The sequence below is a fragment of the Oryza sativa genome, chromosome 8 (genome assembly GCF_034140825.1).
Source record: "Oryza sativa Japonica Group chromosome 8, ASM3414082v1".
Classification (NCBI taxonomy): Eukaryota; Viridiplantae; Streptophyta; class Magnoliopsida; order Poales; family Poaceae; genus Oryza; species Oryza sativa.
Genome location: NC_089042.1, coordinates 22922836 through 22939272, shown reverse-complemented (window position 1 = coordinate 22939272; position 16437 = coordinate 22922836). Strand labels below are relative to the sequence as shown.

The window sequence follows — 16437 nt, the reverse complement described above, 5'->3', positions numbered from 1 at the left end:
AGGTTAACTAACTGTTCGAACAGCCGTGCCCATGGTTATGGGTGGATGTGAGGTGTTTCCTGTAGCGTAGATTTGTTTGCCAGTGCTTTGTGAAAAGTTGTTGTGGTTTGGGAATCGTTACCAGAATCAGCCTATGTGGCAGATGGATGACCTGAGTGGTCAAGGAACGAATCTGTGTGATTCGGGATGTCTACGGGCATCATAGACTAGGCTTCCCGAGTGGAAGCGGATTGTTGTGCTGCTGGGCAGCTGGACTCTGGGAGTCCGAGAAAATGAAAAAGGCTCTTGGCGCCGCCTAATCAAGTGAAATGGCTCTGGGAGCCGAGAGGTAATGATCTGACTCGGGAGGTCGGTACATTACCAATTGAGCTGTTGAAAAAGCATCTCTTAAGTCGATTCGAGACGCAAGTCTCTTTTCGACCTAAACTTAAAAAGAAATAAATCACTTAGCAATTCCAAAATGATTTCAAACAAAAGATTTGCAAAACAACCTTGTCTCTCTTCCAAGCTTGCATTAAACACCTAAATTCCCGTGACTTGCTGAGTACGAAAGTACTCACCCTTGCTCTATATAAATATATATAGTTCCTCCGCTCTGAAGTGAAGATGAAGTGAAGTGAAGAATAGGGTTTCGTCCTGGTTCCCAGCCGTCGCCTGTGGTGTTGGGTGTTAGTCCGTTGGTTCCGCTGCTGCTGCTGTTGTTGGTGTTTCCTCGTCCGCGTTGTCGGTTTTATTCTCAGGCTGTTCTGAGCTGCAACCTAAGTTAACATAAATAAGGCCTCTATTTATTTTAAGGATTGCAATGATCCATATTTGTCACTGTGGGTACCAGCGCTATGTCCTGGGACTGGTACTGAGATCGCGGTTTCGTAGAAAGCGGTTCACGCCGTTTTTCCTATGACACGCTCCTGTCAGGTGCCGTTGTATGGCGGTGCCGGATTGGGGTGTGACATCCGGTGAAATTAGCATAACATGAATATAATGATATAATATGTATAATACTTAGTATAGATATTGTTAGTATGATTATTAGTAAAAACTATCAAGATTGATTTGTTTTAAAAAGGGGCGCCCTATAATTTAGAAAGGGGGGGTGCTTAGTAAGTTATAGGCGTGTGGCATATTGGTTGGGTAATCACGAATTCAGGATGATTTATGCAAGTATCTGTATGATTTAGATACATTCGATTATTCGTATGGTTGTAAAGTATTGTCAGATACAGCATTGCTGGGCGCTGGCCATGGATGTGGGGACTGGATTTCAATCCATCATCTAAAAGTAGTTAAAACATTGCTTGACATACTAAGGTCATGTTCTATAATAATAACTAAGATACATATTTTATCTCGGTTTTCGTTAGCATTGCTTTTCAAACTAATGATATATTTCCTATGAAAACTTTTTATATAAAGTTTTTTAACATATCAGCTAAATCTATTTTCCATGTTTAAAATAATTAAAATTCAATTAATTTTGTGCTAATGCTTTTCTCGTTTTGCATGCTCGGATTAAAACTTCATCTTCAGTGAACTCAAACGGAACCTAAGAAATTATTATAAAACTATTAATAATTTGATTTTCACTATGCGAGTTAAAAAAATCTAGATTCAATTACAGTTTATCACATCGACCTTTTTTTGAGTCTGTAAGAAAAAACTTGTATATATACTTTTAATGCCAAATAATACCGAGTCATCAAAAGAGTTTTGTAGACACCATGTTTTTTTTTTTTTTTGCCATGAATAAATTGCGCGACTCACTAGGAGCCATACTTTGAATGGGTGTATTAAAGGGTTATTAATAACTGCAATATATGTCCAAGATTGTGTATATATATCAGTTAAAAAAAGATTGTGTAGATATGACACGCTAACGTTGTTTCTTTTCTTAAAATAGAAGAACATAAATGGTACTCCTTTTTGTCCGATGATTATCCTTAAGATGATCGTGCATTACAAGTGACTATTATCAATCATAAATATCATGTTTATTACCTGTTGGCTTACTGAATTACACATTGTACTCTGTGTTCATCAAATTTTTACTTTGGATCCTCTTTATTCTATATTTTTCCTTTTAGTTTCACATTAAAGCTTGTTTACTCTTTTCCTACATGTTAGGCTCAGCATATGCCTCCGTGATCTTCTCTAGGCCCACGATCTTCTTTTCTCCACCACCAGATTGATGTTTTTTTTTTTGGAGAAATAGATTGATGTTCTCCGTTTACCTGAGGATGAAATTAATATGACGAAATAGAGTCCAAAGTGAAACAAAAAGGTGAGAAAAGGAGATTTAAAGTGAAAAATATGAGCTGAATGAGATCAAGTTGAAACTTTGGTGATCTTCTGTTATTTTTTCTCAGGAAAGAAAATTATTATTCTGGTCATAATATATAGCTTATATTTGACGATCTTTTCTCTACATGACTATCTTATTTAAAAATTAATGTTGCATCACAATATATAATATTAACGATGCGTGAAATATGGCACAATGCGTGCAAAAGCATTTTTGATGCTTTCTTATAGCAAAAAGAGCGGGCCAACGCTTGTACTCCGTACATGCTAAACTTATCATCAAAATTGACTAGTGACTCACAATTACCTGCTTTTGCATGTGCAAAGATCATACAAAAAAAAAAAGCTACTAGACAATATAATAGCCTATTTATTGACAAATCCTTTGTTGACTTGGTTACCATCGTGCTCATCTGTACGTTGGGGAAATATCTTTATTGGACAATTAAGCGGACGTATGTAGGTTGTCTTTAGTTTCTGAAATTGGGAAGAAGTTTGAGGAAAGTTGGTAGTTTGGAAAAAAAAGTTAGGCCGTGTTTAGATCTAAAGTTTTTCTTCAAACTTCTAACTTTTCCATCACATCAAAACTTTCCTACACACAAACTTCTAACTTTTCCGTCACATCGTTCTAATTTCAACCAAACTTTCAATTTTAGCGTGAACTAAACACAACCTTAGGAGTTTATGTGTGTAGGAAAGTTTTAGATGTAATATAATGTAATAGAAAGTTAGAAGTTTGGGGGAAGTTTGGTACGAACTAAATAGGGCCGTAATCGTTTCTCAGGATAAGCTGAGTAGCTCAAACTAGCAGGCCAAACTCACTCTGTCTCTAACAGCATCCAAAGTTTTCTTTGTTTCAACTTTTAGAACTTCTTGTCACTTTGGCATAGCTAGCCAAAGATCCTTCTCTCTTCGCTCTCTTGTCCGAATCCTACAAGCTATACAGACTGGGATCCCGGCAGATATCTACTTTCAGCATTAGATTTGGAATGGAACGGGTCAGATCAAATAGCTACAGTAAAATGATACATTACTTTATGTTACTATTACTATTGACGTTTTGTGTTACTTTATGTTACTATTACTTTAAAGTAGTACTCTCACAAATTCCATAATTTTTTTGACGTTTTGTTAAAGGTTAACTAAAATCAAACTTTTATAATTTTCCTTATAGTTTAAAGGCTATTATAATAAAAAAAGCATAGCAAATATATATTTTAGAAACCGTATCATTGTTTAAAATGTAAATAATTATGGAACCGGACCAAGTATACGCTACAAGTAGTTAACTACGATAAACCGGTACTGTCATGTGCGTTGACTCGCTGTAGCAGGATCACTTTACTGTTGCCACAGTGATTCTCCCCATTACAACAGAGAACTTATGTTGAGTCAGGCTCTCGCAGTGTTATAAACGCAGAAATGTAAAAACTTCAATGCCAACTCAACTGACCATAAACAATGGGCATTTCTCATAGCTCAGACTGTATCCAGAGAGATGAATACTTGTTCCTCACTCGAGTGTGAGTATAAGAGCATATTTGAAGGAGCTTAACATTATTATGAGAAGCAGCTAATTGGTAGCTAGATTCTAAGAATCTGGAAAAGCTGGATTTTTCAGCTTCTGGCTTCTAGTTCATTTTCTACTATAGGATTTACGGAAGGTAAATGTACCACTAAAAATCAAAGTATTTATATGGTTTCAGCTAAAAAGAAAATAGTCTTAACGAAAGATAACCTCACAAAGAGAAGGGGGGCAAGCAATATTATTTTTTAATACACAAGAGATCATCCAACATCTTTTTTTTGATAGCCATATTTCACGTTTTGCTTGGCGATATGTCTTTTTTTGCCTTTAATATTCCCCCTCCATGTAATGCAAAAGATACTTTGGGTAAACGGCTAAGGGAGTGCCTAGGCCCAAAAAAATGATTTTATTTGTAGCTAATGCGCTTTGTTGAACCATAAGAAATTGTCTAACATTATGCATGTTATTTTCATGTGTTCCAATTGGCTCCTCTCTTGATGTATGGTGCTTACATAGAAATAACATGATACTATGTGTTTCACGCTTGGAATTGGTAGCAAAGGAGTTTTTATTCCAATTTGGATGACGTGGTACCTAAAGTATTTTGTGCTAGAATCTATGTGATTTTAAAAAAGTTATTTTAGTTGACCTTTTTATTGGTGGAAGTTGGGGGTTTGTCCCATCACATCCATTTTAAATTCTTCTTAAACTTGTTACCTGTGTGTCATTGGGCAGAGTCTGGGTATGTAATGCATTTCCTATCTTAAAAAAGTTTAGTTTCTAGATTCTACCATTACAGTTTCTTAGAATCTGAACCAAAAGCCGAACTGTTTGGGGAGCTTCTGATTATGGAAGAAGTCCTCCACTTGTTAGTTGTGTGCCCATAGGTAGAGTCTAAATATGTAATCTATTTCCTATCTTAAAAAAAGTTTAGTTTATAGATTTTACAACTACAGTTTCTCATAATCTGTACTAAAAGCTGAACTTAGGGAGCTTGATTCTGTAAGAAGTCACCCCCTCCCTCCTCCCCCCTCTCTCTCAGCTTGGTAGGCTTGTGTGGCTGTGTAAAATACGATGTAACGTAATGTTCTGACGGTTTGCAAAATACGACGATCCCTTTGAGTTTTGCTTGCAGTACAAGGTTTACTTAGCACTTAACACTAGCAGGACTGGAATACTGGAGGCTTTGGATTGGAATCCTAGACGTGGGATGAGCGCGGAACAGACTCAGCACTAAACGCACCCGGGCGTCCTGCGTACTACTACGAAGTTACTCCATACTTGCTTGTTCTTTCGTCACCATATGCCATAACTGACGCTTTGGCCGAGTGGTTAAGGCGTGTGCCTGCTAAGTACATGGGGTTTCCCCGCGAGAGTTCGAATCTCTCAGGCGTCGCTTCTTTTTTTTTCTTTTGGGAAAAAATGGATGTTTTGTCCGTTAGAAATGGATGCTTTTTTTTTTCCCGCTGATCAGATTTTGGGACATTGTAATTCTTAAAGAGTTTTTTTCTTTTACATTTTATCATTCGACTACTAAACTAGTTGTTTGATTGTTACATAACCCCTATTACCATTCCACCACTAAACAGTTATTTGATCGTTATATAACCAAACGGTGCATGATCCTTAAAATTAGAAAAAAATGGAAAGAGCTCTTCACAACGTGAGGCTTTTTTCCCCTAAGATAATCGAAAGTCTTACATTTTCAGAAAAGTATGAATTGGGTTCACAATTAATTGCTTGTACTTATTCAAATGTCACCTAGACAAACCTAATGGGAAAGAGGTCGGAGTTCATCTCGCTTCGGACATGTCTAGTGTGTAGTATGAGTGGTGCACACTGCTCCGTTTGAGCTGTGTCGAGACTGAAATGAGAAACTCCTTTTATAGCTGTCAAATGATGGTTACTAGGTTGGTAGTTAAGTCGGTTAGCACTCATAATATCCATGGGAGCCAATGGGCATCCTCCACGTGGAAGCTGGTGGCTCAGGGTGCTATAACCCTGGTTCGGCTGAGCCAGGCAAACCATTTTTAGCCACCGACCTTTCTTGTGAGATTGGCTTGTGGGTCACACTAGTATAGAACCTTCTATCTGTGACGGCCTCTAACATGCTTAAAATTAATGGCCGTCACAAGGAAGTTATCTCAATTGGGCCAAAAAAGCGTCCGATTGAGATAACTCAGGCCCGTCACGGATAACACATATCAGTGACGTGCCATAGTTTAGACCCGATTGAGATAATATTCCATATCTCAATCGGGCCCCAAGTTAGCGCCCGGCGGGCTATAGTGTTGGCCTGATTGAGATATATGTCATCCGTGACGGCTGGATGCCCGATTGAGATATTTTCTCACATCAGTGACCTTTGCTTAGTGACGGAGGTGCTACCCGATAGAGATGAGGCTTTAGGCCCGTTACAGATGACCGAACTTGTTCTAGCGTCATTATGACGGTACACGGTATATTGATCTAAAAAATATGTTGGTCTTGTTCTAATTTATGGGCCCTCCAATCCATGTATTTACGTCTAGTTAGCTAAAAGTGTGTTTCTTCACATAGCAGTGTATTTTCTGTTGAGAATATAGGCATATAATGATTTAATATATTCCATAAATAAATCATGACATTTCAGATGTATACTAGCATTAACGGATCATTAGATCTACACATGTAAACTAAGCAGTAAAATATGAACAGATCAAATATGTGCAACATGTCGAACGCGTACCGAGGTGGCGGAAAGACCGGTTGCTCGGCAGGAACTACTCGAGGTTGCGAGCGTCGACAAAGGCGAGGAAGGCGAGCCGTCGCGGACGAACAGGGAGCAGTCATGCAAAGCGCTTCCCAAAAACCATATTGCCGCCTTCTCCCGGTGCAGGACGTCGAAGGCAGAGGTTCCGGAGACCTGCTCTCCCAATCGCCGGTGCACGTTGGCGAGCGGGATGGAGTAGTCTACGAGCGACGGCGCAGCAGAGAGGAGGAGGCAAACCCTAGATTGATTTTGTGTGTGTTGCGAGAAGGCGGCGGCACGATTTTTATAGAGATAGGTCGCTTGATCAGGGCGCCTGCACGATCTCCACTCTGCGTAACCGAATCGGATAAGTCGCGCGTAACTTATCCGGACTCCACGCCGTTTTCACGCACCGGATTTTTTGGAATGTTTCCAAAACAAAACAAATCCGAATTTTCCTGCAGCAAAACAAAACTGCAAAAGGAGGCTGCATCTGCGCAAGGGTGAGGAGCCAATTTTACGGACCATTCGACGCGTACGTCATGCACGCGCGCCGCCTGCCCTGCCCTGCTGTCACGCCCAGAAATTCACGAACCAGAATTTCTAAGCTGAATGTGCATTAAATCCCTGTCCAGGACCAGCCAGGGTACACAAACGACAATTGTTGACATACAGATCCACGTCTTACAAAAATAGAAAAGATTACAAATGCAGTGGAAAAGATAAAAGCGAGCTAAACTTGGAAGCTTGACTTCTGCAGCTGGGCGACTCCACTCCACAGGCAATCCTTGACGGCAGTGACGAAACCAACTTCAACAGGACAGCTCCCACTAGGAAGATCTTCAACTTTGGTGTGGGGGAAAAGAAAGCAAGACTGAGTACTACCCACTGTACTCAGCAAGTCATACTGGAAGAGGAGGTATGATGCAGGATATATCCAAAGGAGGCTAAAGGTTCTTTTGCATAAAACAGGCATTAAAAAGCAGAAGTTGAAAGCAGTAAAACAGTTGTAGTAATTAAGCAAAATTAACCAATCACTGTCCAACGCTACACCACGTTGCAACAGGCCCAACCAACCACCTGAACTACACCAGTTCATTAAGCTAAACTAGGGTAAGACTAATCACGGTGAATCTGGTTGATCGCCCATAACCGCGGGCACGGCTATTCGAATAGTTTTACTCTGGCCAGAGGTGTAAAACTGTACCTACAAGACACGATTCCACACATGTCGCCATGCCCCAAAGTATCACCATGATACTGCAAAGGGGGAAATCGTGATAAGACCCTCCGCATAACCCTCCCCTAAACATCCACACCACGCTAAGGTTTCACCCCCACCCCCAACGGGCAGTGGGTGGTCCTCTCTTGCGCCGCGGTGAATCCGGCAGCTGGACAACCGGACACCCCAGCTGACCCAACTCCATCACGCAAACCCTTGCCACCGTTGCCTAGGAAAGGGTCGAGCTATACTTCAGATCAAGCAGTTACCCATTCCCGCTTGTGGTAAGCATGGTAAGTCTCCCAGGGTTTCCCGTGAACAGGTCCTTAATTGTCATGAGTGCGACCAGCAAAACCATGCACCCACAGCCCACCATTCAGTGTATTTTAATTAACTAACACTATTGCGGTGGCACCAAACCAAAACTATGCTAATAGTCAAAGTCTATAATAATGTGATCCCCATTTGTGTACTAGTTGAGCTAAGCATGGCTAACCATTTTCTAAACCAACATCTAGTCATTTTGATACCCAAGTTATCAATGGCATAAGGTAAACAATATATGGCTGAGTAATAGGACCCATCCCACATGACATTGTAAAAGAATGCAACATTTAATAGAAATGCGGGATATTTGTAAATTGGGTACAATATGATCAATTGTAATGCATGACTTGCCTTGCTCTCGCACTGATGAGACCTCAGCAACGTCTTCGAGAAACCGCGGATCGATGAAACGGCCGAAATCTACGCGACGAACAAAGCACACAAGCAAAACATGCTATAAGACTACTGAAACAGGAAACAAAATCATTTTTAATAGATTCTAGGGATTTTTATGAATTTACTGAGACTTGAATGGACTTAAACGGAGCTCGGATGAATTACATATGAATTTTAGAAGATAAACTGTGTTTTTACTAATAAAGAAAAAGTCCTTAATCAATTTATTGTGCAATATTGCCTAGGACTGACGTCAGCGAAGGGGGGGGGGCGGTGCCGATAGGTGGGGCCCACGGGTCAACGGCTCAAAGGGGGTGGTCCACCGTGGACCGGGTCCACAGGGCCGGGGTGGTGGTGTACCACGTGGCGCCGACGTGGCACCACGTGGCTGGCCACGCGGGCCATGGGATGGACGGCCACGATTGGCCGAGGGCCGATCGGGCGGTTGGGGACGGGCGGCGCCAAGGCCGGCCCGGGCATGGCACACGGCGGCGGCCGGCGACAGCGCAGACGGCGGCGACCGACGCGGAAGCGGCGGCGCGGCGGTAGCGGGAGGAAGGAGAGGAAAGGGGAAAAAAGGAGGCGGGAGGCCTCACTGGCGACACGGCGGCCGGAGCGGAAGGCGAAGGCGGCAACGACGACCTGGCGAGAGGAGGGGCGGACGAGCGGCGGCGACACCTAGAGGAGGAGAGGAGAGGAGTTAGGAGTAGGGAAAACGGCCACGGCGGACGCCATTGACGGCCGGGGGCGAAGGGGAGGGAAAAACTCACCGGCTCACGAGGGGAGAGGTGTTCCAATGGGATTCCGGCAACGCGAGGCGGCGGCTGGGAAAGCTCTTACGGCGGCGAAGCTAACGGCGGCGGCGACTCTAGCGGCGGCGGCGGCGCGCGGCGGCGCTAGCGGCGAGCGGCGCGTGCGCGATAGGAGGCACGTGAGAGGGCGGCGAGAGCGGAAAGGGGGAGAGGAGGCTCGAGAGAGCGATTTATAGGGCACGGGAGGGGCAGAAACGGCCGGGGATGGCCCCTATTTGGCCGGAGACGTGGAAGAGTGGAGAGAGAGAGAGAGAGGGGACGGGATTCAAATCGAATCCCGCCGATTTGCGGGCGCGCGCGCGAGCGGGAAAGGCGGAGGAGCGGCGGGCGACGACGTGGGCGCGGCGCGTGGACGCGGAGTGGGCGCGGGAGACGCGGACGACGACGTGGGAGCAGCGGTTTCGGCAGCGTCGGTTGGAGCTCCAGCTTCAACGGCTGGAGGTGGGAGATAACCGACAGGTGGGCCCCACCTGTCGGCGCCCGAAGGAGAGAGGGAGGGAGGGAAGACTTCGGGGAAGGAAAGGGAGGAGCGGGCCGGCCCAGCAAAGAGGGTGCGCGGGAGGGAGGTTGGGCCGACGGCCCAACAAAGAAAAAGAAGGGAAAGAAAAAGAAAAGGAAAAAGGAATTTCCCTGGGATTTAAATATTGCAGTTTATGAATTTTAATGGGTTAAAATTATTTATAGAGCTCTGAAAATTCCACTAAAAATCCCGTTAATCAATTGCGACATGTGGAACCCAAGAAAAATCCCACAATGCCAATTCCAATTATCAATTGCATTTATTAATTAGGGATTCAACTCTAGGTTAATTAAACAATTTCTTCGGGCAATTTATTTAACCATTTTTTTAAAGCAAGCAAAAGGGGGAAACTTCCGGGCGTGACAAACCTACCCCCTCAACATATCCTCCAATATTTGATTGACTCCCTCGGTATGACTATCAGTCTGCGCATGGTAGGCTGTGCTGAAGTTCAGACGGGTTCCCAATTCCTCTTGCAATTTCTACCAGAACTTTGAAGTGAATTGGCTCCCTCAATCAGATACGATCTTCTTGGGTACCCCATGTAAACACATGATTCTTGCCAGATAAAGTTCTGCTAACTTCTTCCCTGAGTAGGTAGTGTGCACCGGAATGAAGTGAGCCACTTTGGTGAGTCGGTCAACGACTACCCAAATAGAATCGTGCCCCGATGACGTCCTGGACAAACCCATAATGAAATCCATTCCGATTTCTTCCCATTTCCATTCTGGAATCTGAAGGGGTTGAGCAAACCTGCTGGTCTTTGGTGTTCTGCCTTTACTCGTTGGCAAACGTTACAGAGTGTGACGAATTCTGCTATTTCCCTTCTCATGCTGACCCACCAGAATTTTTCTTTGAGGTCTTGGTACATTTTAGTACTGCCGGGATGGATTGAATATTGGGTTTGATGAGCTTCTGTCAGTATCAGGTCTTTTAACTCCTTGTTTTCGGGTACACACAATCTTTCTCCCATCCAGATTGTTCCTTGTTCGTCCTCAACAAAACCTCAGGCTTTTCCAACCCTCATGTTCATTTTGAGTCCTGCTATCTCAGGATCGCTTGCCTGAGCTATGCGAACCTGCTCCACCAGTGTGGGTCATGCCTCTAGGGCAGCCACGAATCCATGCTCAACTATACCAAGGTTCAGATGTTCCAAATCACGTTGAACCTCATAGCATAGTTCCTCTACCCATGCGACGTTGCAGTAACTCTTCCTGCTCAAGGCATCTGCTACCACATTAGCCTTGCCGGGATGATAGTGTATACCCATATCATAATCTTTAATTAGCTCCAACCATCTTCTCTGTCGGAGATTCAGATCAGGTTGGGTGAAGATGTACTTTAGACTTTTGTGATCTGTATATACCTCACAACGGCTACCGATGAGGTAGTGCTGCCATATCTTTAAAGCATGAACAACTGCGGCCAATTCCAAATCGTGGGTCGAATAGTTGCCTTCATGCGGACGCAACTGCCGTGAAGCATAAGAAACCACTTTGCCATCTTGCATCAACACACATCCTAGCCCCTGGCGAGATGCATCACAATAAACCTAGAAATATTTCGTCTGATCAGGCAGAATTAACACTGGTGCAGACACCAACCGTCGTTTGAGTTCTTCAAAACTCCTATTGCATTCAGCAGACCAGATAAACTTTTCTTCTTCAATAGTTGTGTCATTGGCTTGGCAATTTTAGAGAAGTTCTCAATGAACCGGCGGTAATAGCCCGCAAGTCCTAAGAAACTCCGAATCTGAGTGACTGTCCTTGGTGGGGTCCACTTGGTAACTGACTCCACATTTGCTGGATCCACAGCTACTCCTTGAGCATTCACGATGTGACCGAGAAACTAAACTTCCTTAAGCCAGAAGTCATACTTGCTGAACTTGGCATATAGCTGGTGCTTTGTTAATTTTTCAAGTACCAACCGAAGATGCTGCTCATGTTCTTCCTCGGACTTGGAGTAAATTAGTATATCATCGATGAAAACCATGACAAACTTGTCCAGAAATTCCATAAACACCTTGTTCATCAAATTCATGAAGAAGGCAGGTGCATTAGTGAGTCCGAAAGACATAACTGTGCATTCGAACAACCCGTAACGAGTGATGAATGTTGTCTTTGGAATGTCCTCCTCTCGGATTCTCAACTGGTGATAGCCTGATCGTAGGTCTATCTTAGAAAACACAGTAGCTCCTTTCAACTGATCAAAGAGATCATCAATTCTTGGCAACGGATACTTGTTCTTAATAGTGACCTCATTGAGTGCGCGGTAGTCGACGCACATCCTCTTGGTTTTGTCTTTCTTTTCCACAAAAATAACCGGAGCACCCCAAGGCGACGTGCTCGGGCGGATGTATCCCTTCTTGTCACGCCCCGAACTAGCCCCGAACGGAACTAGCCCGTGATGCTCCAAATTAACCTGTTAATTGATACCAGTCCCAGGAAACAGTGCTGGTATCACAGGAAGACAGAATATCACAGCAACAGTGGTCTCTTTATTACAGAGTAGGAGTACAGTCATGTTGGGCTGCGGACAGATCCTTAGCTCACAACTGCATTACAAAAGGGAAAGTGGAAGCCAAGACTTGGACCAATCATCACAGGCGCGACTTGGGAACTAGGCCGAAACCCTAAAACTCATCGTAACCGATTTGCTCCTGGAAGAACTCCTCGTCAGCGGGATCCACATCATCTTCTTCAGCAACTGGGGGGGATTATTTATATAGAGCAAGGGTGAGTACAGGAGTACTCAGCAAGCCATGGGAATTAAGTGTTTAATGCAGGCTTCAAAGGAAAGGCTGTTGTTTTTGCAATTGATTTTATTTAAACTCCTTTCTGAAACAACTAAGTGAGTGCTTCTCAAACGACACGGATGAGACAGTGTGTCTCGTCCGGTCGGAGTATGTGCAATGTATCGGTGTTTGAATTGATCAGGGTTGGCACCCGACCAACGGCTTTCAAACGGCCACCCGGGCCTGGCTGATCCCATCAACCGCAGATTTTTCAAACATTGAACCCATTCCACAACAGCAATTGCACAAAGATGAAGTCAAACAAAACTACGCTAGGAATCACCTCACACCATGACCGTGGGCACGGCTGTTCGAACAGTTTGTTAACCTCTGCAGAGAGGGTACACTTTACCCACATGACGTTACTAACCCGGGTCACCCAGCCCGTGCAGAACAGCCACGTCTGGCGACTTTGAGGCTTTCACGACAAGGCATTTCCAAAGCCGACACAGGGTTGCCATATGCCAACGAGAGGGGTCCCAGACCAACAACAGGTTAGGCCAGGAAGCCCGGGGGTTCTCCCCGACACCACCCCGTTGAATCCACATGTCTCTTGGCATCAAGGCTCCCCTGATTAGCTATTTACTCAGCCAGGGGCATCCCATTCCACCCATGTGGTCGCACTTGTCTTGTATTCGGATGAAATTCCAAGGAAACGGTCCTTAAGTGCAAGAGCAGGAAACCGTACTCCCGGTACGTTCCCCGGTCCGCGATTTTGGAAATTCATTTAGTTCCCAAGCACCGACCTAGGTGTCGGGTTTTCCAAGTCTTTTGTAAAACCCAAGTTTTACCCATCGTTGGATATTTTATATTTTGATGGGGGGTGTTCCGATGCGCATACCCGAAGGCCCGTGGATCGAAGCACAACAGTTGACAAAGGAGGTTTAAGTGTTCAATAATTCAAGAGGAGGGTAATTGCAGCAATTAGGATTGGGGGCCGTCAAGCTATCTCTCAAGCTGCGGCCGAATTACTTGTGTAAATCCTATTCATGCAATATTTGCGGAAAAGAAATACTTAGATTTAAATTATAGGTGCAAGATGATCAAAGGTGACTTGCCTTGCTCAAGACCTTGAGCTTGATCCTTGAAATCCTCGCACTGCGGGTCTTCGGGCTCCGAAACTACACGCAAAATGGGACAACTCAACAAACGGCGAAAATAAAGCCCTATTATTGATCTCTAAGCATGCCATTAGATAGATCTCGAGATTTGAGGAATTTTGGAAGTTGAACGGAGTCAAACGGACTTACGGTTTGGAAGATATTGAATTTCTAAGATTATTGGATTTTTGATCTAAAGGAAAAATGATTTAATTAAACCCTTTTGAAAAAGAAAAGAAAAAGGGAGGGGAAATAGACTTCCCTCGGGCGGCTAGGGCGCGGCCCGAGAGAAAAAGGGGCGGCGCGGCCGAGATTAATGGGCCGGCCGGCCCGAGAAGGCGGCCCAAGGCACGCGCGGGAGGGGAGGAGAGAGGGAGCTGGTGGGCCGGGTCCATCCCGCGTGGTCCCGAGTGGGACCCGCTTGTCGGCGGCTCGGCTCACCGTGAGCAAGGAGCACGCGACGCGGCGCTAGGGTTTGGGCGGGACGCGGCGCACGCGCGCGGCTTGCGGAGGACGCGGGTGCGGCGGGCCCACGCGCAGCCTCACGGCCCACCGTGGACCACGCGCACGGGGAGGGTGGAACGGAGGGAGCAGCTGACCGGGTCAGCCGACTCGGTTGTGGCGAGGTGGCGCCGACGTGGCGCCTACGTGGCTGCCACGCGGGCCGGCTGGAGGAAGACGAAGGCGCCGGTCGCGAATGGACGGCGGGCGGCGGCGGTTTCTCTGGGACGTCGTGCGACGACGAGGGGCGACAGGGTGTACACCGGAATGACAAGGGGGAACGAGAGGGAGCGAGCCAATGGCTTGGATTCGCCGGAGGATGCTCGACGGCGGCGATTTGCGGCGGCGGCCACCGGCGGCAAGAGAAGAGGAAAACGGCGACCTGTAATAAAGTCATTCACCAAGTAGGTCAGTGTGCGGTTCTTCCTTTTAGCAATCCCATTAGACTCGGGAGAATAAGGAGGCGTCCTCTCATGTATAATGCCATGTTCCTCACAGAATAAGTCAAACTCGTTTGAGAAAAACTCTCCACCACGATCAGACCTAAGTCTTTTTATCTTTCTGTCAAGTTGATTTTCAACTTCTGTCTTATAAATTTTAAAATAGTCTAGAGCCTCGTCTTTCGTTTTCAACAAGTACACATAGCAAAATCTAGTAGCATCATCAATCAACGTCATGAAATATCGTTTTCCACCCTTCGTCAACACCCCATTCATTTCACAGAGATCTGAGTGTAGGAGTTCTAGAGGTGCCAAGTTTCTCTCCTCAGCAGCCTTGTGAGGCTTGCGAGGTTGCTTTGATTGCACACAACTATGGCACTTAGAACCTTTGACAATGGAAAACTTAGGAATTAAACACATGCTGGAAAGCCGAGACATCAAGCCAAAATTAATATGACATAAACGTGAGTGACATACATTAGCCTCATCATCCACACTGCCACAAATATGGTTCACAGACTTATTGCAGAAATCAAAAAGGGAAAAGCGGAACAGGCCTCCGCACTCATAACCTTTACCAATAAAATATCCATGTTTAGACACGACTACTTTATTAGACTCAAAAACCAACTTAAATCCATCTCTAGTCAGACGGGAGCCACTAACAAGATTCCTGTCGATAGAAGGGACATGTTGCACGTTCTTCAGCTGCACGATCTTTCCCGAAGTAAACTTCAGATCTACCGTGCCAACACCATGAACAAAAGCATGTGACCCATTCCCCATTAGGACGGTGGAACCCCGTGCGACCTGATAAGAAGAAAACAATGAGATGTCAGCACAAACATGTACATTGGCCCCTGTATCAACCCACCAATTAGTAGACTGATTAACTAAAAAAACAGTAGGTAAATTACCATACCCGCTTCCATCTCCAGTGTTGCCAATGGTCACATTAGCAGACTTAGAGGTCTGCCCTACAGGTGCCTTCATCCCCTTGTGTTGTGGACACTTCCTGGCCAGATGGCCAGGTTGACCACACACAAAGCAAGTCCTCTCATCCTGATTAGGATTGTTGTTCTTCTTCTTCTTCTTGAAGTTGGTGATCTGCTGAGCTTTGTATTTCCCCTTGCTCTTGTTCTGGGCCTTGTGTACAACATTGGCAGTGGACTGCCCACCATCGCCCTTAGACGCGACATCTTTTTCCCGAGCTTTCTCCTCAACATCAAGAGACGCTATCAACCCCTCAACGGAGTATTCTTGTCTCTTGTGTTTGAGTGCAGTACCGGCACCTCTCCAAGATGGAGGTAGTTTCGCAATAATGCACCCGGCCACAAATTTATCGGGTAAGACACACTTAAGGAGTTCGAGTTCCTTAGCCATGGTTTGTATCTCATGAGCCTGTTTGACTACAGAACGGTTGTCAGCCATCTTGTAGTCATGAAATAACTCCATGATATACAGATCATTGCTAGCATCAGTAGCACTGAATTTAGTATTCAGTGCATCCCACAACTCCTTAGCGTCGGTCATATGCATATACACCTCGACCAGATGATCGCCAAGCACGCTAAGAATGCATTCCACAAAGAGAGTAGTGGCCTCATCAAATTCTTTCTGCTGGTCAGCATTAAGAACGCCCATAGGCTTGCCAGTACTTACCCAGAAGCATTTCATAGCTGTCAGCCACAGAGTGACCCTGATCTGCCATCTCTTAAAGTGCACACCGGTAAATTTATCCGGCCTTAGTGCATCGGCAAAACCAGCC

At 45.0% G+C, this 16437-nt stretch overlaps 1 non-coding gene across 1 annotated transcript; it reads left to right on the top strand.

Annotated features, from left to right (window-relative positions):
- Positions 1 to 5140: 5140 nt before the first annotated feature.
- Positions 5141 to 5222, top strand: TRNAS-GCU (transfer RNA serine (anticodon GCU)). The gene has a single exon. It is a non-coding gene; the product is annotated as a tRNA-Ser (tRNA).
- The last annotated feature ends 11215 nt before the right edge of the window (positions 5223 to 16437 follow it).